The 25,775-nt window shown below is 47.2% G+C and overlaps 1 protein-coding gene across 2 annotated transcripts in view; it reads left to right on the top strand.

Moving 5' to 3' along the window:
* The window catches only part of csrnp3 (cysteine-serine-rich nuclear protein 3), a 411,396-nt gene that overhangs the window by 244,052 nt on the left and 141,569 nt on the right, over positions 1–25,775 (top strand). For both annotated transcript variants that reach the window (XM_072473855.1, XM_072473863.1), the window contains one exon: positions 3,953–4,052. The gene's annotated coding sequence lies outside the window, so the exon portion shown is untranslated. The remainder of the gene's footprint in view (positions 1–3,952; positions 4,053–25,775) is intronic.

Below are 25,775 nucleotides of genomic sequence, written 5' to 3' on the forward strand. Positions count from 1 at the left end.
TGTATAAAGGGCTCAGGATTTTAAAAAAATGTCAGGTCATGACACGTAAACAGACTATATCTAACCTTCACAATGTTCATATCTACTCCATGAAGTTGTGACTCCTATTTGTCGGTCAAGGTCCTTGGAACAGAGAAAATGGGGTCTGTTTGAACTCTGTGCTAATTTCAACAGACCCTGCTGATCTCCGGTTTCCTGGTTGAGTGATTCACACCTGCCCCCTACTGCCTACCAGCAAAAACAGGATCCATCAGAAACGGGGATTGCACTTCGGCACCCAGGTTCCACCCGCTTTTTCTAAAAGTCTTTGTGTTGGCACGACTCCACCACAATCCGGTCCCTAATGTCCATATTGGGGAATTTCCCTTTAACTAATAATCAAATTGTCCAATTTTCTGTGACATTTTAGAATGCATAGATGGAGAATTCGACATTTGTAATATTCAGGAATAAATTTTTAGCCGAACATCAATGTCTGATGTTTTCACCATCGCATCCTAAATGGTTATTAGCGCCACTGGAACCAACACCCAGATGGGAGACTTCTGCCTCTTTGGAAAGGAAAACTATATCATTGCATCTTTAGAACCTTACAAGCACGAACCGAGACTGACTACTAATGCAGGGTTAATTCACTCTCCAAGTTCCTTTGTTGTTGCGATGGTTGAGCAGTATTGTGAGATTCTTCCTTTTTCCCTATCCTTCACTCCTGGATAAATATAATATTCCATATCCACTCTGGTGATACAGTAATGACTAATTGAATAAGGGTTATTGCACAAAAGCATCCTCTCTGAAAATGTTAAATACACTGTCTCAAAACATATTTTTAGCAAATTACTTGCAAAGGATGTGCTTGATCATAAAGTTCATTTATTTCTATCTCATGTTTTATATCATTTATATTTCAATACTTGAATAAATTACTCATGGATTGACATGACAGGCCAGTTTATCTTTGTTCCTCATTATTAAATTGATTACGAAGCTGTAGTTTTCACATTGAACAGCATTTGATTCACGGACAAGAATTAGTCAATTGGATTTAGTCAAGAATTAGTCAAGCTGACGGTCCAGGTGATAGTGCAGCTGCATTCAAACCAGATGGCTGTGGGTTTGATCATCAGACCTACCTTTCACTTGGGTTTCCCAGCATCTGCGTGCAAGTTTCATTCCAGACGATCAGTCTGCTGGAGGAAGGGAATCACTGTGCCAGACTACTCCCTCCATTAAGCAAAAGAAGGAATAGCATAATGGCCTTGTGAGTTCCAAAAGCATTGACTGTCAGCTAATTAATGGGCACAATTTGTGATGTGACTCATAGTCAAGGCTATCATGGCGTACATTCCTGGAGAGAAAATAAACTAAGAAACAGAAAATTTCAGTCTCAAGACAACAATAATTAGTCCAACGTGTTTGCAAATTGCTGCTTAAACCCTTGAATCAGTCAGAAAACAAGTGGTGAAATAAAATTTCATTAATATTGGCCTGAACATAGCGATCAGCGGCTCACTGCCAACATTTCCACTGGCCTTGGCGAATGCTGCCCACAGAAATCGGTCTGGTGAGATGGATTTCCCATTTCCCAACAGCAGTTTAAATCTGGTGCCAAGTCAAAGTGATTCCCCACCGCAATCCTGGCTGAAAGGTTGGATGGGAGTTTGCTGAGGGGGAAATAACCAATTGGTCATGAATAGACTGGAGGCTGAATTCTCTCACTTACAGGAAGCCCCGTGTTAGAGAGCTGGGACCCCAATCAGAGGCCAGTAGTTGTCCAGCTTTTCGGGTGTGCAGCGGTGGACCATTTAGGTATGGTTGGGGATCTCATTGGATGTAAAACTGGCAGGCCCTAGTGAGGAGGTTAGGGGTTGGGGTTTGAGAGGTCCTGCGGTTGGGGTTTGAGAGTTCAGGGATGAGCAACCTTCGGGGTAAAACCTTGTGGGAGCCCTCGAATAAACCTGTTAAGGAGCGATCATTTCCTCCTGCCCCCATCCCACGTGCATACACACACCCACACCGCCCAGCAGTATTAAGGAAGCATAACTGAGAAATCAGAAGTAATTAATTGAAATGGTGGTATTTCTTGTCAATTCTCACCCTGGCATATCAATGACCCACATTTTGCTGTAGTAATCACGTCATTTGCTATTCGTCTGTACTCTTCTGAACCCTCTGAAACTGACCGTGTTATGAGGCTCTATATTTTGAAGATACAATTTGTTATTTTTGCTTTGCTGACTGGATCTTAAAAAAAAACTGGCCCATTATACAACACTGAAGAAACTGCCCAGACTGCAGTGATGCACACAATATTGCATTCCACCAAGATAAAGATAAAACACTCAACTCTCTGGGGAGCATGTAAAATCCCATCCCCTATCCTCATCATCCTGTGACTTCTCTAATATTTCTGAAGTGAAATATCAAAATGCAGTTACCTTTTCTGAAACAATAACTGCAGCAGACAGGAACTAATAGAATTTCTCTGGAATGTACAACCAGCAAAGGACTTCAAGGACCTTACCAAGAAGAAAGGGAGGGATAAAAAGACATTGCTGTACTGAATACAGATATATTGAAGCTGTGCGCATTCTTTGTCTCTTGGACATTTTGTTCCCGGTTTGCAAAGTAACCATCCTGAGAAGAAAAATTAACTGTGAACGAGATCAATTCAAAACAAGGAACCCTGCTCCATACAACTACAACCCAGAGGACACCTGAACTAAAGAGTCATTGAACTACCACATCGAGATCAGCCAGGGTGCAGCTAACAGTATATTCCTTTGTTTTACTTTTCGTGAGCTGTAAAAAAATAAAAGTCCTTTCTGCCTATTCTTGTTACTCTGCCATCTGTACTGGTCTGTTCATGGACCAAGGTGAACGTTTGTGACCTCATAAGTTGTGGTTGAATTTTACCTATTTTTTTTAGCTTGGGGAAAATAAACCTCTCTTGTTCTTTGCTTAACCTAAATAAATAATGTCTGAATAATTCTTACAACCTCAAAGTGTAAATATTGGGACTCATTAAATCCAGCGGGTGGCTTTTCTGCTGTCTTGCTGCCTGTCCCTGCCCCCAACGCAGTTATGCGTGTGGCAGGATGGTGTCAGGTGAGCCACCTGCCCATGCTCCAATTGAGGCCCTTAAGAGGGCAATTAATAACCACTTAATGGCTTCCTCCTGCTGCGACTGGGATATAACCAGCAGTGGGAGAAGCCTACGTCAAGTGGCCAGCCCAGCACCATTTTCTACTCGCACGCAGTAATTCTGAGTAAGTTTTATTAATTGCCCACTTTTTAAACTAGTACGACTAGAGTTTGTCAATTACTTCTAGCTTTTGACTCATGCCCCATTTTACCCATTCTATTTTGTTTACGTTTGCTTGTTGAAGCCTTCCTGAAATAGATTCCATTATCAACACAGGATGTTGAACAGATATTTAACTGCGGGAATGATACAATTATATGCAATCTATTTTTGTATTAAACAGGTGACTTTTGCAAGCATTTCCACTCTATTAATGTGCATCTGGCCTGTAATGACCAGCAGCACATCCTGTAGGTCATTGCATTTTTCTCAGTCAGGTGCTGGGATGATTTTGTATTGTACCAATCCTCTACCCCTCTACTGGTTACCTCTGCAAAGGCAGGCTGCTTGGAAAGGCGGAGGTGAAAGGTTGTCCACCCTTAATCAATCCCCATGGTTAATTCCGTTTTTGCTTTTCAGGTATTTTCCTCCTGTACAACTGCAATACAGCAAATTGAAGATGCAGATACTTTAAGTAGCGTTGCAACGACATAGTAAAAATCAATCATTGTATGAATGAATAATGCTGTCAAACCATCTTGAAGTATTGAATATTTTAAAGTATTTAAATGTAATATGCTCACTGCTTATCTAAAAGAGCTTAAATGTAATCAGCATATTAGCTAATTTTTAATTTTATTATCTTAGGTAAACTGAGACAGAACCTGAGATCAGAAGAATGATGGCAAAGAAAATCATGACCTAGCCACGATATCGCCATCAGATTAAAGTTACAAAGGCTTACAAGGTGAGGGCACATTAAGACCTATCAGTGGCGTACCTACTTTGAACCATAACTGGTACAATGGTTATCCTTGAGAGTCTCTTTTGTTTGGGGCAGTGGGTAGGTATGGAGGGGAGGGGGGGAATACAAGTTAAAATCTGAGAATTCAATGGGCTATGGAGTGTCACTGGAGCGCACTCTACATGTGAAGTGACTTTCAATCCAGGGCAAAGGGCTGAGGCTATGGCACAGTCGCAGGAGCAGCATATGCCTTGCCACAGTCCAAAGATGTGCGGGTTAGGTGAATTGGCCAATGATAAATTGCCCTTAATGTCCAAATTGCCCTTGGTGTTGGGTGGAGGTGTTGAGTTTGGGTAGGGTGCTCTTTCCAAGAGCTGGTGCAGACTCAGGGGGCCGAATGGCCTCCTTCTGCACTGTAGATTCAATGATAATCTATGATTAATCTAGGACAAAGGTTCGGCACAACATCGTGGGCCGAAGGGCCTGTTCTGTGCTGTATTTTCTATGTTCTATGTACTACACTGCCTGACAAAGAAAATCAAACCTGTTGTCTGGGAAAGCTGTACACGAGTCGATCTGAAAGATGACGTCAAGGTTATCTGTTATCCAGTGAAGTCCCCCATCAATTAACAAAGTGACCTACAAAAAATGCTGAAGAATGGAATAAGCCAATATTTAACAGCTTGCCTGAATTCCCCTGTTGCTCACTGTGGAGTATGCTTTTTGTTTGCGTTTATGGTCAGATTAACTTAAAAAGGCAATTTTATGTCACTTCGTATGAAGAATGACTAAAAATAGATTAAAATCTCTTTAAATGTTTCATTCATCTAATACTATAGTTCAAATAGCTTTATTTTTCATAATTGCTTTGACATAAGTCAGTACTTTAAGCGTTGCAATACCAAGGTCTTACAACAGTCATTTTGTTTCGAGATACTCTGCAATGAAGCACGGCTTCAGTAAATTAACATTTTGTGCAGCTGATCTGTTAAATTTGAATGCAGTATGTTTATGCCACCTAAAGGGGCGCAAATCAGACTCCTAACTGATTCCCAGGGTATTATATTTTGACTACATTTTCCATGGTGCTGAGCCGCCTTTGTCCAGCATCTCAGCTTGTTTTGCAGCACTGCCTGCAGAAACAACTTGGCTTTCTGACAGAAGGAGTAATCCTTCACAATTGAAAAAAAGCGAAAAATTAAGAGATGGCTGAGCTTTACAATCTTCACTTTTTTTGTACTATTACACAATCAATTTCACCCATTGTCTTTACTAACCAAGTTTCGAATCATTGAAAATTTCACAAACTTTTTTTAGTCACACCTAAAATTGTGTTAATTAACAATTGATCAGGAACTCCATAAATAAATAATTCCTTTAGAACTGTCGATACATGGGGACTATCGGTGGCGGCTATGAGGGAGTAAGTCGCACATTTGGTGGCTCCCGCTCTGGCCGGACTTATGGACCTTTTTCCCCGACTTTGTTGCAGTTTTGAGCACTGGCTTTGAAGGCGCAGACAATTTGGCACTGGACCACATATTGGTGTATGGAACGAAGAACCCCAAGGGATCGAAAAGGAAGGAATAAGAAGATAAGCAAGGGCTGGGTGGAGGTTGCAGCTAAAGACAGTATGGCTGATATTCGGACCCCTGCTGCGATGGCCCAACCATCAACGGAGGAGCTGATGCAGGTCATCCAAGAGGGCTTTGCTAGGCAGAAACGGGACTGTCTTGACCCAATAAAAGAATCGATCGATCGGCTGGAGCACAGGCTGGATGCCCAGGATCGGACGATTCAGAAGCTGGAGAAAGCGCCGGCGGACCAGGAGGAGCACCAAACGGTGGTTGAACTGGAGGTGGGAATGCTGAAGGATCTGCAAAAAAGGCTGCTGGAGAAGGTAGACGACCTGGAGAATAGAGCTCGCCGGCAGAACTTAAGAATTGTCGGTCTCCCGGAAGGGGCTGAGGGCACTGATGCTGGCGCGTTTGTGGCGAGTATGGTTCAGAAGCTTCTGGGGGAGGGGGCTTTTCCCCGACCGTTGGAGGAGGACAGGGCGTACAGAGCGATGGTGAGGAAGCCGCATCCGGGGGCCGCCACCCCCCCCCCCCCCCCCCCCCGAGGGCGATGGTGGTCTGTTTCCACAGGTTTTTGGACAAGGAGTGTTTTCTCCAGTAGGCCAAGCATACGCAGATCTGCAAATGGAACAATAACATTTTGCGTGTTTATCAGGATCTGAGCGTGGAGGTCGCCAGAAGGAGAGCAAGCTTCAATCAAGTTAAGGTAATCCTGTTCAAGAAGAAGGTGAAATTTGGGCTGCTATACCCGGCGCGTCTTTGGGTTACCCACGACGACCAGCACCATTATTTTGAGTCGCCCGAAGACACGATGGACTTTGCCAAGAAGAAAGGGCTGGTGCTGAACTGAGAACTTTTTGTTTTAAGTTGTAACTTTTTTGTGTGATGTTTATATGTTTTGATTGTCGTTTCTCTTCTGCATTTGAGTTTGGTTGAAGATGGGGGAAATAAAAGTTATTCGGTTTCTATGGGTTTTCGGTGTTTTGGTGGGGGTGGCTGGTGGGGCTTTTCACTTTTTATTACTTTGATTTGCACTATTGGGGGGGGTTCTTTGTGGGTTTTTCATTTTGGGTTGTCTCTTTTGGTATTTGGGTGATTTTTTGGGGTCGGTTTGATGAGGGACGTTGTTTTGATGGGCGAGAAGTGGGGGAACAATAGGTAGGAGACTTCTTTGCGCCGGAGGCGAGGGCCACCAGCACAGTGGGGGGTGTGCATATGATTAATATAAGGCATGGGTTAGGTTACAAAGTGGTGTTGCTGGTGGGCGGGGGGAGTTACTCTGCTGACGAGGGAGGGACAGAGAGGAGGTCAGGGGTGGGGGCTGCAAGGAGGTGGGCCGATGGAGACGCGCGCATGGGCTGGAGGCGGGCCCAGGAAAGGGGATGGTTGATCGGCGGAGGGTGTGGGGGGGGGGGGGGAGCATGGTGCCCCCCAACTGGGCTGATCACTTGGAATGTCAGAGGGTTGAATAGGCCGGTCAAGAGGGCACGTGTGTTCGCTCATCTGAGGGCTCTGAAGGCGGAAGTGGTAATGTTACAGGAGACACACCTGAAAGTGGCGGATCAAGTCAGGCTAAGGAAGGCTTGGGTCAGTCAGGTCTTTCATTTGGGGCTGGACACCAAGATTAGAGGGGTGGCGATTTTGAGCAACAAGCGGGTGCAATTTCAGGTGGGCAGGATAGTCTCGGATGGGGGGGGCCGTTATGTCATGGTTAGCGGTAAGCTGGAGGGGAGGAAGGTAGTCTTGGTTAACGTGTACTCGCCAAACTGGGACGATGAGGAATTTATAAAGAGGGTGCTGGGGAAGATACCTGACCTGGACTCGCACAAGTTGGTTATGGGAGGGGATTTTAATACAGTCATCGACCCTGGCCTGGACCGGTCGTGTTCGAAAACGGGGAGGGTGCCAGTAATGGCAAAGGAACTGATAGGGTTCATGGAACAGATAGGGGGGTTCGACCCATGGAGGTTTAGGCAGCCGACGGGGAAGGAGTTTTCTTTTTATTCGCATGTTCACAAGGTGTATTCCCGGATTGACTTTTTCATTTTGAGCAGGGATTTACTGGCGGGGGTGGTGGACTCTGGGTACCCGGCCATCATTATTTTGGATCATGCCCCACACTGGGTAGAATTGCAGGTCAGTGAGGAGAGCTTTCAGCGCCCGCAATGGAGGTTGACTTGGGTTTGTTGGCGGACGAGGCGGTGTGCGAGAGGCTGAGGAAGTGCATTCAGAACTACCTGCAGGTTAATGACACGGGGGAAGTCTCAGCAGCGGTGGTCTGGGAGGCACTGAAGGCAGTTGTGAGAGGGGAGCTGATTTCGATCCGGGCTCATAGGGACAGGACGGATAGGGCAGAAACGGACCGACTGGTTAAGGAGATCTTACAGATGGACAGGAGGTGCGCGGTGACTGGAGCTCTTAAGGGAACGTCGGAGGCTGCAGGCGGAGTTCGGGGTGCTGTCCATGGGTAAGGCAGTGGAGCAGCTTAGGAAGGCAAGGGGTGCGTTTTATGAACATGGGGAGAAGGCCAGCAGAATGCTGGCACAGCAGCTTAGGGAGATGGAGGCGGCCAGGGAAATAGAGAGGGTGGTTGATGGGGATGGGAATTTGGTAGGGGACTCGGAGGGCTAAACAGGGCGTTCAGGGACTTTTACAGTAGGCTCTATTGTTCGGAAACCCCCACGGGGCCTGAGGGGATGAGACGCTTTTTGGATGGACTGACCTTCCCAAGGGTGGGGAAGGAGCTGGTAAATGGGCTGGGGGCCTCGATTAGGGCCGAAGAAATAGTTGAAGGCTTGAAGGCAATGCAGTCGGGTAAAGCCCCGGGGCCGGATGGGTATCCGGTGGAATTCTACAAGAAATTCGCGGGGATTTTAGGGCCGTTGCTGGTCAATGTTTTCAATGAGGCAAGGGATAGAGTTGCCCCCGACGATGTTACAGGCCATTATTTTGTTGATCTTGAAGCGGGACAAGAACCCGGAGCTATGCGGGTCATGTAGGCCGATCTCACTGCTGAATGGGGACGCCAAGTTACTGGCCAAAGTTTTGGCCTCCAGGATTGAAGATTGTGTGCCGGATGTGATTATGGAGGATCAAACCGGGTATGCCAAGGGCAGGCAGTTGGTGGCCAATATAAGAAGGCTGCTCAACGTGATTATGATGCCCCCGGAGAATAGGGAGGTTGAGGTAGTTGTGGCAATGGATGCGGAAAAGGCGTTCGACCGGGTGGAGTGGGACTATCTATGGGAGGTGCTGGGACGATTTGTGTCCGGTAGGGGCTTTATCGACTGGGTCAGGCTGTTGTAGCAGGCCCCGGAGGCTAGTGTAAGGACGACCTCGGACTATTTTAGACTGTACCGGGGACAAGACAGGGGTGCCCCCTCTCCCCACTGCTGTTTGCATTAGCTATAGGGCCGCTGGCAATTGCTCTGAGAGCTTCAAGGGGCTGGTTCGGGGGGGGGGGGGGGGGGTGGAACATAGGGTCTTGCTATGAGGACAACCTGCTCTTATACATATCAGATCCAGGGGCAGGGATGGGTGAAATTATGGCGATTTGGGGGGAATTTGGCCAGTTTTCGGGGTATAAACTGAATATGACAAAGAGTGAGATGTTTGTAGTCCAGGCGAGGGATCATAGAATTTTACAGTGCAGAAGGAGGCCATTCGGCCCATCGAGTCTGCACCGACTCTTGGAAAGAGCACCCTACCCAAGCCCACACTTCCACCCTATCCCCATAGCCCAGTAACCCCACCCAACACTAAGGGCAATTTAGCCTGGCCAATTCACCTAACCCGCACATCTTTGGACTGTGGGAGGAAACCGGAGCACCCGGAGGAAACCCACGCACACACGGGGAGAACGTGCAGACTCCGCACAGACAGTGACCCAAGCCGGAAATCAAACCTGGGACCCTGGAGCTGTGAAGCAATTGTGTTAACCACTATGCTACCGTGCTGCAGGAGGGTCGGCTGAGGGAGCTGCCGTTTAGGTTGGTAGGGGACAGTTTCAGGTACTTAGGGATACAAGTGGCGCGCGACTGGGGCCGGTTACACAAGTTGAACTTGTCCCGGTTGGTTGAACAGATGAAGGGTGAGTTTCGGAGATGGGATGCGCTCCCGCTGTCGTTGGCTGGGAGAGTGCAGACGGTCAAAATGACGGTCCTACTGGGATTTTTATTCGTATTTCAATGTCACCCAATTTTCATCCCGCGGTCCTTTTTGTAAGAGGGTTAACAAAATCATCCTGGGCTTTGTGTGGGCGTTTAAGTCCCCGCAAGTGAAGAAAGTGATGCTCGAGCGGAATCGGAGAGAGGGGGGGCTTGCCCTGCCAAATTTCAGTAATTACTACTGGCCTGATAAGAAAATGGGTGGTGGGGGCAGGGTTGGTTTGGGAGAGGATGGAGGCAGCTTCATGTATGGGGCACCAGTCTGGGGGCGTTGATAATGGCACCTCTGCCATTCCTGCCGGCGAGGTTCTCCACGAGCCCCATGGTGGTGGCGGCCTTGAGGATCTGGGGTCAGTGGAGGAGGTACGTTGGAGCAGTGGGAGCATCGTTCTGCTCCCCAATATGTGACAATCACCGGTTTGTCCCGGGGAGCTTGGATAGGGGGTTTCGAGTATGGCAAAGGGCAGGAATTGAGAGGATGGGGGACCTGTTCTTAGAGGGAAGCTTCCCTAGCTTGAGGGCACTGGAGGAGAAGTTTGGGTTGGCTAGGGGGAACAAATTTAGATATTTACAGGTGCGGGACTTTCTGCGCAGGCAGGTATCATCCTTCCCACTCCTGCCACTAAGGGGGATCCAGGATAGGGTAGTGTCTCGGACATCTACAAATAACTCATGGGGGCGGAGGAGATGCAGACCGAGGAGCTGAAGCGTAAGTGGGAGGAGGAGCTTGGTGGTGAGATGGAGGATGGCGTATGGGCGGACGCATTAGGAAGGGTCAATGCGACCGCAACATGCGCCAGGCTCAGCTTGATCCAATTCAAGGTGGTCCACCGCGCCCACATGACAGTGGCCCGGATGAGTAGATTCTTTGGGGTGGAGGACAGGTGTGTAAAATGTGCGGGAGGACCAGCGAACAATGTTCACATGTTCTGGGCGTGTCCAAAACTTAGGGGCTATTGGCAGGGGTTTGCGGACATCATGTCCAGGGTTTTGAAAACAAGGGTGGCAATGAGTCCAGAGGTGGCGATTTTTGGGGTGTCGGAAGACCCGGGAATCCAGGAGGAGAATAAGACCATAAGACATAGGAGCGGAAGTAAGGCCATTCGGCCCATCGAGTCCACTCCGCCATTCAATCATGGCTGATTTCAACTCCATTTACCTGCTCTCTCTCCATAGCCCTTAATTCCTCGAGAAATCGAGAATGCCTCGAGAATGAGGCAGTTGTTCTGGCCTTTGCTTCCCTGGTAGCCCGGAGACGGATACTGCTAGCTTGGAGGGACTCAAAGCCCCCGAAGTCGGAGACTTGGCTAACTGACATGGCAAGCTTTCTCGGCCTAGAGAAGATTAAGTTCGCCTTGAGAGGGTCACTGTTAGGGTTCGCCCAAAGGTGGCAACCATTCATCGACTTCTTCGCGGCGAATTAATCGTCAGCGGTGGGAGGGGGAAGTGTAGTGTAGAATAGGGGGTCAATTAGGCGGGTCTTGGCAGGATGGGAGTCGGTGATTGCACTATTTTTCTTGTTCTTTATACATTGTTTTTATACTGTTGTTGTTTGTAATGCCAAAAATACCTCATTAAAATTGTTTATTCAAAAAAAAGGACTGCCGATATATTTGGTAAAATATCTCAAATCTATGTTTTTTTTTGAAGAGAGTTGTGATTGTTTAAAAAAAAAAAAAAATGTGTTCTATTATTGTGGATTGTTACATGACAACTCAGTTGTTGAGTGAATCAATAACCAATAGGCCCTCAAGTTCTGTTCCTTAGTGACGCAAAATGTGATTTTGTTTTCACTGAGAATGTTGTCAGAAGAAAAATCAATTATTGAATAGTGTGATCCGATGGAGCGAATATATTGTGTACATGGAATTGTTCTCATTTCAGTAAATGTATTTTTTGATCTTGGCAAAAGCCCCATTTTAGTCAGTAGTGGAACTTAAGCTACAATATAATTACCTTTGCTCCCCCTTCCACAAACGTTCAAACCTTCCACCACTAACGAACAGTGGCAACCGTGTGTACCATCTACAAGATGTACTGCAGTAACTCACCGAGGTTCCTTAGACAGCACCTTCCAAACCCACGACCACTACCATCTAGAAGGACACAAGCAGCAGATACCTGGGAACCCCACCAACTGGAGGTTCCCCTCCAAGTCACACTCCAACGGATTTGGAAATATATCACCGTTCCTTCACTGTCGCTAGGGCAACATCCTGGAACTCCTTCCCTAGCAGCACACTGGGTGTACCTACACCTCAAAGACTGCAGCGGTTCAAGAAGGCAACTTGCCACCACCTTCTGAAGGCCAACTAGGGAAGGGCAATAACCAGCAATGCCCACATCCCGTAAATGAATTTAAAAAAAACTTTAGTTTGGCACAGTATGGTGGAGCTCTAACACCACATGCTATGGAACTAGCTTAAGCACTTATTATTTTGCATCATCTCACTGAGAAACTAAGGAAGTTAGTTGCATTATTTCCTACTGTGATTGCCTTTAAAGTTGATTATTCTTGTAACTGAATTAGTCACAGTCTAAATATCCAGTTATTTTCAATTATGTGAGCCAGGCACAACTCGTATATGTCTGTTGTAAAGTGAGCAGCAAAGTTGTGCACGCGCCGTAGCAAAGGAGTAATTCAATCTGAATTGGCCCGGTGCTGGTGAGTGTTGTACAACATCTGTCAGTTAGTGCGAGTCTCCTGTCGAGTATAGGACAGTCTATGCATGGTATTCATGTTATATAGTATATATATATATATAAATATACCAGCCATCTTGCATGTGAATATCCTCTCTTCAGATGAGGTGGGTAGTGCAGGACACAATGTAGAAAATAGGGCTTCAGGATTCTTAGCTTCTTCATCAAAATAAATATACACACAACATGGAAATTTAGGTTGAAGCACTGTCACATAAAAGAATACCAACCTGAAATCACAACCATCTCCAGGGCTTATTCTTCTGGCAGAATCGCAAACAATTGTTTACACAGTAAACAAATTATCTTCACTACTCTACTTCAAAATCAGATGTGGTTGATTTACTATTATAGTGTTGTTGTCACGTGAAAAATAAACATATGAGTAATTATAAACATGTACAGTCAGCTCTTGAACATTTAAAGATTGAAAAGTAGTAAAAGTACAAATATCTCAAAGTATACATTTAATTATTCTTATATTTCATTTACATTCCTGTTTCTCCTACTCCTTTATCTCACTCAGGATGGTAAACTAACTGTCAGTTCTCAACATCCATCAAGGAGAGTTGCTATGTTATGACACCCTGGGCGAGTGTGCGATCAAATTCCAGCCCCCCCGACACCAGAGTCCCAACCCAAGTAAATTAAGCAATAATTTGTGTATTTTCCTGAGATATTTAACCCTTAACTGCTCCAATGAGTTACAGGCACCAGATTTATAAGTAAAACATTTAAAAGCTGTTTATTTATAACAAGGAATGAATCTAGTGGTAAGAATGGAACAATGGTCTGCTAATCTAACTATTTCCCAAACCCCGTCCCACCCTCCACCCAGACACACACGAGACAAATGTACGGTAGGGGTAGGGAAAGGATGAAAATAACAGGGATTAAAAGGCATGAGGTGGTTCTTTGCTGCCGAGGTACCGGTCTTTGCGGCCAATGATCTTTTAATGGTGGTCTTTAACCAAATCTGCTGTAGAATGCTCTCTGGTAAGTCACTTTCACTTTTAACTATCGGGGTCGTCACATTGAGAATTCCCCCTCTGAGGTCACCTCAGTCTTGACAGGCCTCCACCAGATTGACCTCCAGTCTCACTGAGACAATTTTAGTATTCTCTACCCGAGAATTTAAATGAAGATTGTCCATCCACTCCAGACGTCGACTGCTTGTCTTCCCTTTTGCAGATCAAGACTTTCTTCCAGGGGGACTACCACAAGTTAAACAGACGGCAGAGAGGTAGATCAGTTTCAGCTCCCTGGCCTTCAAACCGAAGTTTAAACCTTTACAGGCCTGATAAGGAGGGAGTGCCTAAACCAGCTCCTGGTTGTTCTTGAGGTCGGAACAGAACTAAGGTAAAATGGAGACTCTTCTCCTGACCAGCCTTTCTTCCAGAAGATTCTAAATAGCTCCACCAATTACAAGTAAGAACAGGAGATGTCCCACAATTTCAAATGCACTGATTGGCTGCATGCCAAGTCCATCAAAATGACATCACATGCTATGCCACAGAGCAACCAGGGGAGAGTTAGGCCAGTACTTTTGACTAGGGGTGTTTTCAATTTGACCCAAGTCTGCAGGTTTAAAGCAAATTCTGCAATGTTGCAGGACAAATAAACATGGGACAGACAAGGATTTAACAAATTCCTTACAACCATATTTTTTAGTATCCTTATTGAGGTGCTCTGAGCATCAGCAGAGCTCCGTGTTCATCCAGCTTCTACACCTTGATGATGTGTGCGATTCAGGGGACTCAGTTAAAGTCTGCTGAACGGCGTGTTTAGTGGGGTGTTTCTCGGCAGCTGCAGCATCCTGTTATCCAACAGCACTTTGCCGTTTTTCTGGCCTCCATTCTGGGAACCAGGGTGCTAGGGTGTCACGCTGGCTGTACCAAGGTGCCCAAGTGCTGATGAATGCCAGGGTGTCATCCTGCCCTGTCCTCCGACCACCCTGGGGTCTCCAATGGCCTGGGAGACATCCCCCAGTGAGGACAAGGTCCAGATCAGGCCGGGTAGAGTTGGATGAGTCACGTGAGGTTTCACGCCCAGCACGTAGCCCGATTTGGGGCTTCCGCACGATTCGCCCGTTGTGCCTGGGTCTGCGCTGGGCGCAATGGGGTTGCTGAAACACACCCGTTGAGGAAGTTTAGAAATATATTTGAGCTTCACACTAGTAATTGACTTATTTGGCATTCTGTTCTGTGGCTCAAGCCAGTAACTTTCTGGTAGGATGCAATTGCCCTGTTTAAGGTGATTCCATGTTATCACTTTCTCTCCCTCTATGAGATTTTTATGTGGGAATATATTATCTCCCTGTTCCATATGAACATTAAGTATCCTCTGGGACTATTTGAAGAACAGTAATGAGAACTGGATTCAAGTATTTCCCCCCCCCTCCTTAACCTGGCCACTCGATAGCTGAAATGCGCTTGAACAGTGCAGTTCCTGGTGAGGCCTCAAAATGCTTAATTTTGGTTGGTCTGCTCGCTTGCATGTCTAGTCACATCCCTGCACAGGCTTTCTCTTTGCCAAGGCCTTGTGTCTCAAGACTGAAGCTGGGAACACATGCAGTGTATGCCTAAGAGGCCTACTGTTGCTAACTTTTGGTTGGTTCAATTGGCTCTGTTTTATAACCTTTGCTCTCGAGTCGCCAGGTATCTTTATGATACCGCCACGAGGTTCAAGTCCAAGTAATGATCAATAACTCAATACACCGATTAGTGAGATTCAAATCAAAGCACATTTATTATACACAGTAATCACTACTCATGCACAAATTCTACGTCTAAGCTACTTCTACAACTAACAGGCCTATACTTCGCTTCGGACTGGCCCACCAGGTCAGGGGAACAAATGGCCTTTCGTTCGGGTCCTGAGTCAGCGGGATTCGAAGTTGGTACGGATTGGTAGCTAGGAGCGCCTATCTCGTAGCGAGTGTTGACTTAAGACTTACGGTCTCTCGGCGGCAGCTGCATCGGTCACGGTCAAGGGTTGGTTCGTGTTGCTGAGTGACCCGGTCAAGAAGAACGATTTGAACTTGGGGCTTAGCGTTTATAGTCCCCAGGGGCTTCCCGCCTTTTGGGGCGGACCCTGTACCTGCTTCTAGGTGATTGGACTTCGTTCCAATCGCTTGGTACGATTTCTCCAATACTGGAGCGATTTCCTGATCGATGGGCGGTCTTTTGAGGTGTTCGTTAACCTCTTTTGTGTTGGCTCCTGCTGGCGCCAGGGAGTCTGGCTTAGCTTTGTTTGTCCTACATGTTGCGATTGTTCCCGGGGATTGCTCATTAGTATGTAGATGGCTGCTACATTATTATGCTGATGGTCGCTGGTATCGATGCTGTCTGGGCTTTTGCCGAGTTAAATACACAGTAAACCTGCACCTGCTGGTTTCTGCCTGTGTTGGCTGAATTTCCCTTCAGCCTTTGCTGTTCTCCATTTTAAATCGGGAGTTGACCAACTCAGGTGGCTACACTCCCTCGTTGTGATCCTAATGCGAAGTGTGAAGGATCACATAACTGCGTTGTTTTTTCATTCCCTGACCCGGCGAGCACTCTTTTTAACTGACAATTCTAAGGGGCGCTATGTCAAACAGGGACATGCATTACAAAACAAGAAAATCGGAACCTCTAACTATCCTTAATAAACTACACTCACTTAAACATTTCATCACACTAACTTCCTAAACCACACAAACAAAATCATAGCAGTTTATACACATTTTCTGGCTTGGCGGTCAAGCTCAGGATTGTACAATTGCTCACGAACATTTCTTTATTTACAACAAAAAACGCAAACGACTGTTCTTTATTATAGATCTCAGGGGTCGGGGGTCTGGTCATATCTGAAAATAGGGGATCTGATCCTATATACCGGGGTGCGAGCGCGGTAGGCTCTCCTTCTCCATTTTCTCAGACGAATAGTCTGCACGATGCAGCAGAGTATCGCCAATACCAATAGGGACTCTATCAAGTAGGACAGGGAGTACCAGGTTATAAACCTGTCACACCAAGATGGTGTGGTGTCGCTTCTGACTGGGCTCTGGGTACTGTGGGGAAGTGAATCCTTAACGGCTGGGGGCGGGGGGGGGTGAGGTCGGGGGTTCGCGTTCACGCGCAACCAAATGTCCATCATAACGATGAGCAACGCGGAGGATGTCCTCATGGTTCTTCTTCTTTCACTTTTCTCTTCCCTTCTCTTCTCTGGAGCTTCTGGAGTTCTGTGGAATCAAGCATAGTGTCTGTTACTATCTTAGTTTAACATCTCGTATGATAGCCTGTTTGTCCTTTAGTGCCAATTACTCCCTTAATAATTGGTTACGAAGTGTGACTCCCTCATTTTTTTTTTCAAAAAAACCCGAATTTCAGGACAAGACACACTTACAAATAATGAACCAGTGCGAGCTGTCTCGCAGACTGTGCGGTTTACCATCCAAATGTTTGAGGATGTAAATAGCAGAGGGTTGGCAACCTAAGGGTTACCTGAAACAAAACAATTTTTGAACCAAAACATTTCCGAAATGAGGTGCGTATGGGCCGCGACGGGTAAGAGTTGGATGGAGTCCCCGGGTAGGACGGCGACCAATGCCGTGTGTGCCCTACCCGAGCGTAGCTGACCAGAGGGGGGTTCCCAGGCAGGGCAGGTCCCAATGCCGTTTCTCCACTGCCTGAGCAACCGACAAGAACGGGCAAGAAATGGAGTCATCGTGGGGGGTTGCCGTATTGGTTCTTCCTTCGAACCAGAAGGGCAGTTATGAACGGGGGTCTGTCGACATACTAGTTCCTCTGAACTGGCGTCTGGGACATTAGCAAGTCTCTGCGGGCAAGTTCTCGGAGGTTTCGGCCGAAAGGGCGTGGGGCTGTGGAAAAAAAAATTCCGGTCTGACATACAACATTTAACAGTACAAGTACAAACAACACCAAACATGCTGCAGGTTCCATCAGAAAGGACACCGTTTCTCCCAAGCGGTTCCTTTTAAAACATCATCTGGACACCTCAGTTATCGGTTGCGAACAGGGTCGCAAAGGGGTTCTCGTTTTGGGAGTCAGACTCAAAGTCGTCATCTTCTCCCGGGTGCCAAACTCTCAAATGTATCAGGGCTGATGCTGCATGGTGTGATCTGGGGTCGCTCTCGTCATTCCGGACGAGTCTGTACGAATTATCTCTGTGCCAATAGATGGTGTCTAGTTCTGTGGGGACGGAATCGGGGTTGTCATTGTAGGTCGGTGGTGGGGTTTGTTTAGGAAAGTGACCGTGAAGGGATCACTCGAATCGTGGTCAGATTCGCTGGTTGTGGGTCCTGTTGCATGGGGAAAGTAGGGAGGCGTGCTGTGGCTATCGTCTGAGTCACAGTCGCTGTCTCTGCTGCTGCAGTCTGGGCGTTCTGGGGTGGAGTCTACAGTTCGGGGGTGGAGTCGAGGTTTAGCCTGTGGCTGGGCTGGACGTGTTGGGGGAGGGTAGGGTTACGTTGGCTGTGGCGAGACTTTGTCTGCTGCATCGAGCATGACGTGGTGTGCGTGGTTAGACTGTGTTCCATATGCCTTCAGCTGGTTGATATGGAACCACGCAGTCTTTCCATTGGGGTACTTTATCTTGTAGACGGAAGGGCTTACTTTGTCCGCAGTGGAGTACGGACCCGAGTACTTTGGTGACAGGAATGTGCTGGAGTTGTATACGGAGAGCATGACTTGCTCTCCTACACTGAGCTCAGTCGCATGCCCTGTCTTATCGATACAGACCTTGCTCTGTTTCTTTCTTGTGCCCAATTTCACTGTGGCTGCTAGCTGAGCCGTTTTAACATTCGCCACTAATTGCTCTACTGCTTTCTCGTGTGTGAGGGCTGTCACTTCGGGGCTGGTCAAATCTAAACCTAATAAATATTCTGTGCTTTTCATGGGGCGTCCGGTCATGAGAGTGTGTGGGGTGTAACCTGTAGAAGCTGAAACTGTATTTCGCAGATACATCAGTGCAAAAGGGAGGACAGAGTCCCAAGTGGTGTTGTTTTGCTGGACCATTTTTCTGAGGGTTGATTTTAGGGTCGGATTCATGTGCTCCACGATACCACTCGACTGGGGGTGGTATGCAATGTGGAATTTTTGGGTAATGCTAAATATCGTGAGGACGTTCTTCATGACACGTCCCGTAAAATGGGAACCTTGATCGGATTCAATGCTGCGAGGGAGTCCCCATCTCGTAAAGATGTGGTGGGTTAGGATCTTGGCTGTGGTCTTTGCCGTGTTAGTTCTGGATGGGAATGCTTCCACCCATTTTGTAAACGTGTCTATCACCCGTACATATTTATAACCATTCCTGCAAGGGGGCAATGGTCCAATATAATCAATCTGGAGGTTAGTCCAGGGGCCATTAACGGGTCGGGTGTGACTGAGTTGAGCCTTTTTGGCATATCTGTCCGGATTATTCTGGGCACAGATAAGACAATTCTCAACGTAGTGAGTGACATCTTCTTTTAAACTTGGCCACCAGCAGAGCTGCCTGAGGTGGGCTGTAGTGGGATCGATTCCCCGATGTCCATGACTGTCATGGAACAAACAAATCAGTTTATTCCTGTCTGTTCAGGAATCACATGTCTTTTAACACCACACCATCATGTGTGGCCAGAGCATTTTTAAACCTCTCATCGGGTGCTGGATAGTTTCCTTTTAAAATCTCCCTGAGACTGCTGTCCTGCTTCTGGGCCTGCACTAAATCCTCGATATTAGTCTGCGAGACCTGAACTGCATTCACTGGTGCGTTTTCGGGGGGTGTCCAAAAATATCCGTGCCTGGAACCTGCCTTAGCCAGTACGTCGGCTTTTACATTTCCAGGGGGGGAGGAACGATGGTGACTTTGAACTTTGACTATCCCAAAAGTCCTGTTCTGTGCTCTCTCTAAAATGTGACGTAATGGGGCTGAGGGGAGGGGTTTTCCGTCTGCGGAAACAAATCCTCTTGCTTTCCACAGGGGTAGGAATTCCGTAAGGCTGTTGCTTACATAGAGGCTGTCCGAGTATATGTCTGCTGGGCTGGGGAAGGAATCTGGGTGTTCCACTATGTATGCGATGGCCGCAAGTTCAGCTGCCTGCGCGCCTAAGTGTCCTGGAAGTTTTATTGCAATTTCTCCTAGGGAGTGTCCCTGCGCGTCCTCGACATAAATACCGCATCCTGTTATGCGCTTCCCTTCTAATATTGTGGAAGATCCATCCACATATATTCTAATGGGTTTGCACGTGTCTGTGTGCTTGGGGCTCTGGGTTGAACTACCTATCTTTCTGGGGGGTGTTTTCGCAATAAAGGGGCCTGTGTTGTGGTGTGGGGATATAATTTCACATTCATGGGGGGTTCCGGGATACTGTAGGTTGTCGGCTAAAAAAGTGTGGGTCTTTGTCCTTTTCACAGTGATGTCCCGTCCCTGCAAAAGAAGGGTCCATCTAGCTGCTCTAATCAGACTGACTGTACCGTCCTTAAGTCGTCCGTCCAGTAAAAGTTGGGTGGGGGTGTCTTCTGTGAGGATTGTGATGGGGTTCAGTCTGGTAATATATGAAAAATACTGCACTGCCCAAAATACTGCGAGCAGGTGCCTCTCACAGGCTGAAAATCCCTGCTCCACAGCATCTAAAACTCTGTTAACTGTTAACCTTAACTGTTCGTGCCGTTCCTGGAGGAGCACGGCCGAAAGGGTGCAGTCTGTGCTTGCTACCTCTATAGCGTAAGGGGAAAGCGGGTCTGGAACTTGTAGTGCGGGGGTTGCTATGAGTGCTTGTTTCAAAGAGTCCACAGCTTCCGTATGCTGCGGAAGCCATTCCAAGGGGGCTCCTTTCTTTAGGAGGTCTGAGAGGGGTACTACCTTGCTGGCGAAACCGTCAGTGTGGTTTCGGCAGTAGCCAACCAGTCCTAAAAACGACCGGAGGGCTGAAACGTTCTGGGGAAGGGGCAATTTAGCAATCGAGTCAATCCTTTTATGCTGTTTAGCACAGGGCTAAATCGCTGGCTTTGAAAGCAGAACAAGGCAGGCCAGCAGCACGGTTCAATTCCCGTAACAGCCTCCCCGAACAGGCGCCAGAATGTGGCGACTAGGGGCTTTTCACAGTAACTTCATTGAAGCCTACTTGTGACAATAAGCGATTTTCATTTTTCATTTCATTTTTTCATGCTCGATCTCACGTTTACCGTGCGTGATAATTGTTCCCAAATATATCACTTTATCTTCCAAAATCTGGGCCTTTTTGGGGTTAACTTTACAACCAATTGAATGTAAGAGTTCCAGGAGTTCGGACAGAAGCTCGATGTGGTCTTCCATGGTGTCTGTCTGCAGTCGTAGGTCGTCTACGTACTGGACCAGACATTCGGGGCGAGAGAATTTGGCTAAACCATTTGCCAGCTGTCGGTGGAAAATGGAGGGGGAGTTGTGCAATCCTTGTGTAAGGCATGTCCACGTGTACTGTTGGTTTTTAAAGGTGAAGGCAAATTTGTACTGGCACGCCTTTGCCAATGGAATGGACCAGAATCCATTACTGACGTCCAAAACCGTGAAGTATCGGGAATTGAGTCCCTGCTTGAGCATGGTCTCGGGACTTGTTGCTACTGTGGGGGCTGCTGCGGGGGTGATTTTGATGAGTTCCCGGTAATCGATGGTCAGTCGCCATGATCCATCGGGCTTTCTCACTGGCCAAATCGGGGCATCATTAGTGGAGGCTACTGATCTAAGTACGCCCTGCTCTAATAAGCTGTCGATTACTTTTGAGATTTCTCCCTCTGCCTCTTGGGGAAATCCATACTGTTTTGGGGGTCTAGGGTCAGGTCCTGTGATTTGTAAGGAACCAGTCATCCGTCCACAGTCGTGTTTGTGGGTTGCGAATGCTGTCCTGTTCTTTTGTAAAACTGCCCTAACCTGCTTGTCCGTGCTAAGCGTGGTCGGGTTGAACCAAAATTTGCCTACTACGCTAATTTTGTTTGCGTATTCTCCTATGTTGAGCGTTGCGGGGGCTCTTGCAGATTTTGCCATTCTCCAGGCACATTGATTGACTGGATCAAAGGACAGGTTGTGGGAATTCATAAAATCGATTCCCAGAATGTGTTCTGCTGTGTGGGTCAGGTCAACTAAAACTACGGGGTGCTTGGTGGTAATTGTGCCGATTTGAATGGGTTCAGGGGCTGTGATGTGTCCCTGCTGTGAGTGGCCTGTAAAGCCGCTGAGGGTGATAGTGGCTGTAGTGGGCCACGTGTCCTTTTGGAACATGGTGGAGGAATTTATTGTGGTGCAGGACCCTCCTGTGTCCCAGATAAACTCGATGGGCTGTCCCCGAATTCTTGCTGCAACTACCGGTCGTCCGGACCTATCCCAAAGGGTGTCGCAGACCCAACTGGGGGAGCCCGTACACCGTCAGTCTGTTCCGGTCAGGTCCGTCTGATCTGAACGGGCGCTAACACTATGAATGGGCTCTGTCTTATTCTTACTCAGAGTGCCCGTCTGCTGGGCTCTCTGTGGCTTTCGTGGGGCATTGCACTCTCTTGCAAAGTTTCCCAACTGTCCACAGTTGTAACACTTTTGTGGGGAGCTGTTCTTTCCTTCATTTACCCATGCGGGCTTCTGGTGTGTTTTAACGGCTTGTATGTCTGCGTCGGCCTGCTTTTCTTCGGGATTTTTAACTGCGGGTTTGTTTTGTACAGACTGCTCCCAAGCGCGGGACAATCTTTTTACGACCCATTTCTCGTTATGAGCCTCCTCTGAGGGATCCTAATTCACGCAAGCTTTTTGTCCTGTTTCTATGGCATGGGAGATAAGCGTGCGGGTCCATTTGGCCATGTTGTCTGGGGACAAATGGGCATGGTCTAAGTCTCCAGAAACTGCTGCAAAATGGCTCCGCAGGCGTCCAGCAAATGCTGTGGGATGCTCGGTTTTCTTTTGCCTGCACTTATTGAGGCCATCTACGGGGTCACCCCGGTTATACCCGATTGCGTCTAGGACCGCGGTATGCATTTCTGCAAGGGTGCCTCCTCCTACATTCTGTGGGTCGGGAAGGGCTGTTACGACCGAAGGGTCTAAACTCAAAACCGTGAGCTTTACATGCTCTCGCTCATCCAGGCCGTACATGGTCGCCTGCTGCTTTACTCTGGCAAAGAAATGGTGGGGGTCTCAGGTGGGGAGGAACGGTGTGATTTTCTCTCACGCGTCCTGTAATTGGGTTACTGTTAAGGGGGTGGTATACAAAAATTCCGCGTTGTCTGCTGTGGCTGTGCGGTGGATGGTTACTGGATTCATTGGAGCCTGAACTATCTGCTCTGTGGGGGGTTGGGGCGCTTTTCTCTTTTGGGGCTTTCCCTGCGCACATGTTCCTTGAACATATCTCTGCGCTGTCTCATTTAATTCTTCCCAATCAGGGCCGTCTTCCTCATCTAATTTTGCTCCGAAGGTTTCCTGGAATCCTTTCTGAACTTAAAGCAGAGATTGCAGTTCTGCAATCTGCTTCCCGCACTTTGCGTGGTCTAGTGAGCTTTGTCTTTGCTCTGTGGTGGCAGCATGGAGTGCTCTTAACACTGCCTTCAGGTCGCTACACTGCCTCTGCAATGCTTCTACCTGCTTCTCGGTTTCCTCTCGTACCAGGACTGCACGTTGCGTGTCCTGATAGGCCTTTTCATATTGAGACTGGAAGCTGCTTAAGTGCGCCAGACAAGACTGGTGTGCCCACTTGGCATCGTCCACCTCGCCGTCTTTTGCTGCCAACTTCCTCCTCAACTCTTAAGTTCTCTCTTTCTATCTCACTAACATCAACTCTACTCATTCGATGTATGGAGCGTCTTAACGATCTCTTTCCGGAGCGTCCTAACGACCTCCTCTGTGCCTCGCAATTGTGCCAAGCAGGACACGATTGCCACCGGCTTGCGAGCTTTCCCTAAGCTCTTCTTGTGAATCTCGCTCAGGTTCTCCCACTAAGTATGTCCTATACACCCGGGACCTGTTTCCTCATTGCTACAGAATTCGCTCCAAAGGGGCCATCCTTTCCCTTTGAGGTACTTCCTGATTTCTTCCTCCCATACGGGACATTGTCCTACTCTACTGCTGCTGGTCGCTGCGACTTCAAATTCTTCTGGGTTCATGAGGTGCTGCATTGCCTGCATTGCCATCTTTCTTATCTGGATGCTTCTTTTAAATTTGGAACAGGGGGACTAAGGCGGTGCTGTAATTACTGGTACGGCTTTCGCTAACTTCTGAAATACAAACTCCCGACAGTTCTGTCGCAACAAAAAATCTATCAGTTTACCTTATCGCCCTGTTAGTTACGCATGCATACACACACTTCCGAATTATGAGGATTGATCAGAACTGATTGAACACTTGTGGTTTTCTGTTCCCAATTGGATCTCCAATTCAAATTCTTGGGTTCTCCCGGAGAGGTTAAGCCACTTCTAGATCGGGTCCCGTCAGAATGTCGCCAGTAAAATGTTGCTAACTTTTGGTTGGTTCAATTGGCTCTGTTTTATAACCTTTGTTCTCGAGTCGCCAGGTATCTTTATGATACCGCCACGAGGTTCAATTCCAAGTAATGATCAATAACTCAATACACCGATTAGTAAGATTCAAATCAAAGCACATTTATTACACACAGTAGTCGCTACTCATGCACAAATTCTACGTCTAAGCTAATTCTACAACTACCAGGCCTATACTTGGCTTCGGACTGGCCCACCAGGTCAGGGGGACAAATGGCCTTTTGTTCGGGTCCTGAGTCTGCGGGATTCGAAGTTGGTACGGATTGGTAGCTAGGAGCACCTATCTCCTAGCGAGCGTTAACTTAAGGCTTACGGTCTCTCGGCGGCAGCTGCACTGGTCACTGTCAAGGGTTGGTTCGCGTTGCTTAGTGACCCAGTCAAGAAGAACGTTTTGAACTTGGGGCTTAACTTTTATAGTCCCCAGGGGCTTCCCGCCTTTCGGGGGGGACCCTGTACCTGGTTCTAGGTGATTGGACTTCGTTCCAATCGCTTGGTTCGATTTCTCCAATACTGGAGCGGTTCCCTGATCGATGGACGATCTTGAGGTGTTCGTTAACCTCTTTTGTGTTGGCTCCTGCTGGCGCCGGGGAGTCTGGCTTAGCTTTGTTTGTCCTACATGTTGCGATTGTTCCCGGGGATTGCTCATTAGTATGTAGATGGCTGCTACATTATTATGCTGATGGTCGCTGGTATCGATGCTGTCTGGGCTTTTGCAGAGTTAAATACACAGTAAACCTGCACCTGCTGGTTTCTGCCTCAGTTGGCTGAATTTCCCTTTAGCCTTTGCTGTTCTCCATTTTAAATCGGCAGTTGGCCAACTCAGGTGGCTACACTACAAATACTGATCTGACTACCAGCCTCAATGTCTTCAGACTGTTATTTCAAAACTCCTGACACCAAAGATCAGACTGAAGTTGCTAACAAGCTTCCATGCCTGTCCTCTCAGACCACCAATTGCCTTGTTGGCTGACCCCCCAAGTTCCAGTAATTGGGGTAACCAAGGTGCAAGGCCAAATGTCAACTACTTTGTGCATCGCTAAAGTTGGGAGCTTTTCCATCACAGATACAAGAACCTGAAGCAGAGAGCAGGGAATATTGTCTCTCACCTCATCTCCTGTCTTGTTTCTGTTCTGTACCACCACTATGGGAAGTTACAGAAATACTGTGGGAATATAGAAGATTATATTGGGCTTTACTCCAATATAGTCAGTATCTGCACTTTTTTGTTTTCTGTAGCACTTGAGAACTAAATGGTCATCCATCCAATGGAGGGAGATATTGAGGCTGATGCCAAGATAACATTCCTGCCTCGGTCAATGCCATCTCAGGGCAGACCAACTGCTTATCCATTTTGTAGCTGTTTTGGGACTTTTAGTCACCATACTAGTTATTAAACTCTTTTTCCAAAATGGAAAAGGAGGCGGAGTAGCACTGTTAGCAAAGGATGATTTAGGACAGTAGTAAGAAAGGACCGTGGCTTAGAAGATCAGGACGTTACATCAATATGGAATAACAAGGATAAGAACACTCAGTGGGAATAGTTTACTGCCCCCTAACATTAATTATATAATTTGACATAACATTAAGCGAGAAATAATTTTTGCTTGTGACTAAGGTAATGTAATAACCACATGGAACCTTAATCTTCATGTGTGCTGGGGAAATCAATTTAACAATGGTAGTCTGGAAGATTGAGTTTGTTGAAACTGTCTAACAGTTTCCTGGGACAATATTGTGGAACTAACTTGTGGTAAAGTTATTTTACATTGAGTATTGTGCAATGAGGCAGGT

Source organism: Scyliorhinus torazame, chromosome 2 (genome assembly GCF_047496885.1).
Source record: "Scyliorhinus torazame isolate Kashiwa2021f chromosome 2, sScyTor2.1, whole genome shotgun sequence".
Taxonomy (NCBI): domain Eukaryota; kingdom Metazoa; phylum Chordata; class Chondrichthyes; order Carcharhiniformes; family Scyliorhinidae; genus Scyliorhinus; species Scyliorhinus torazame.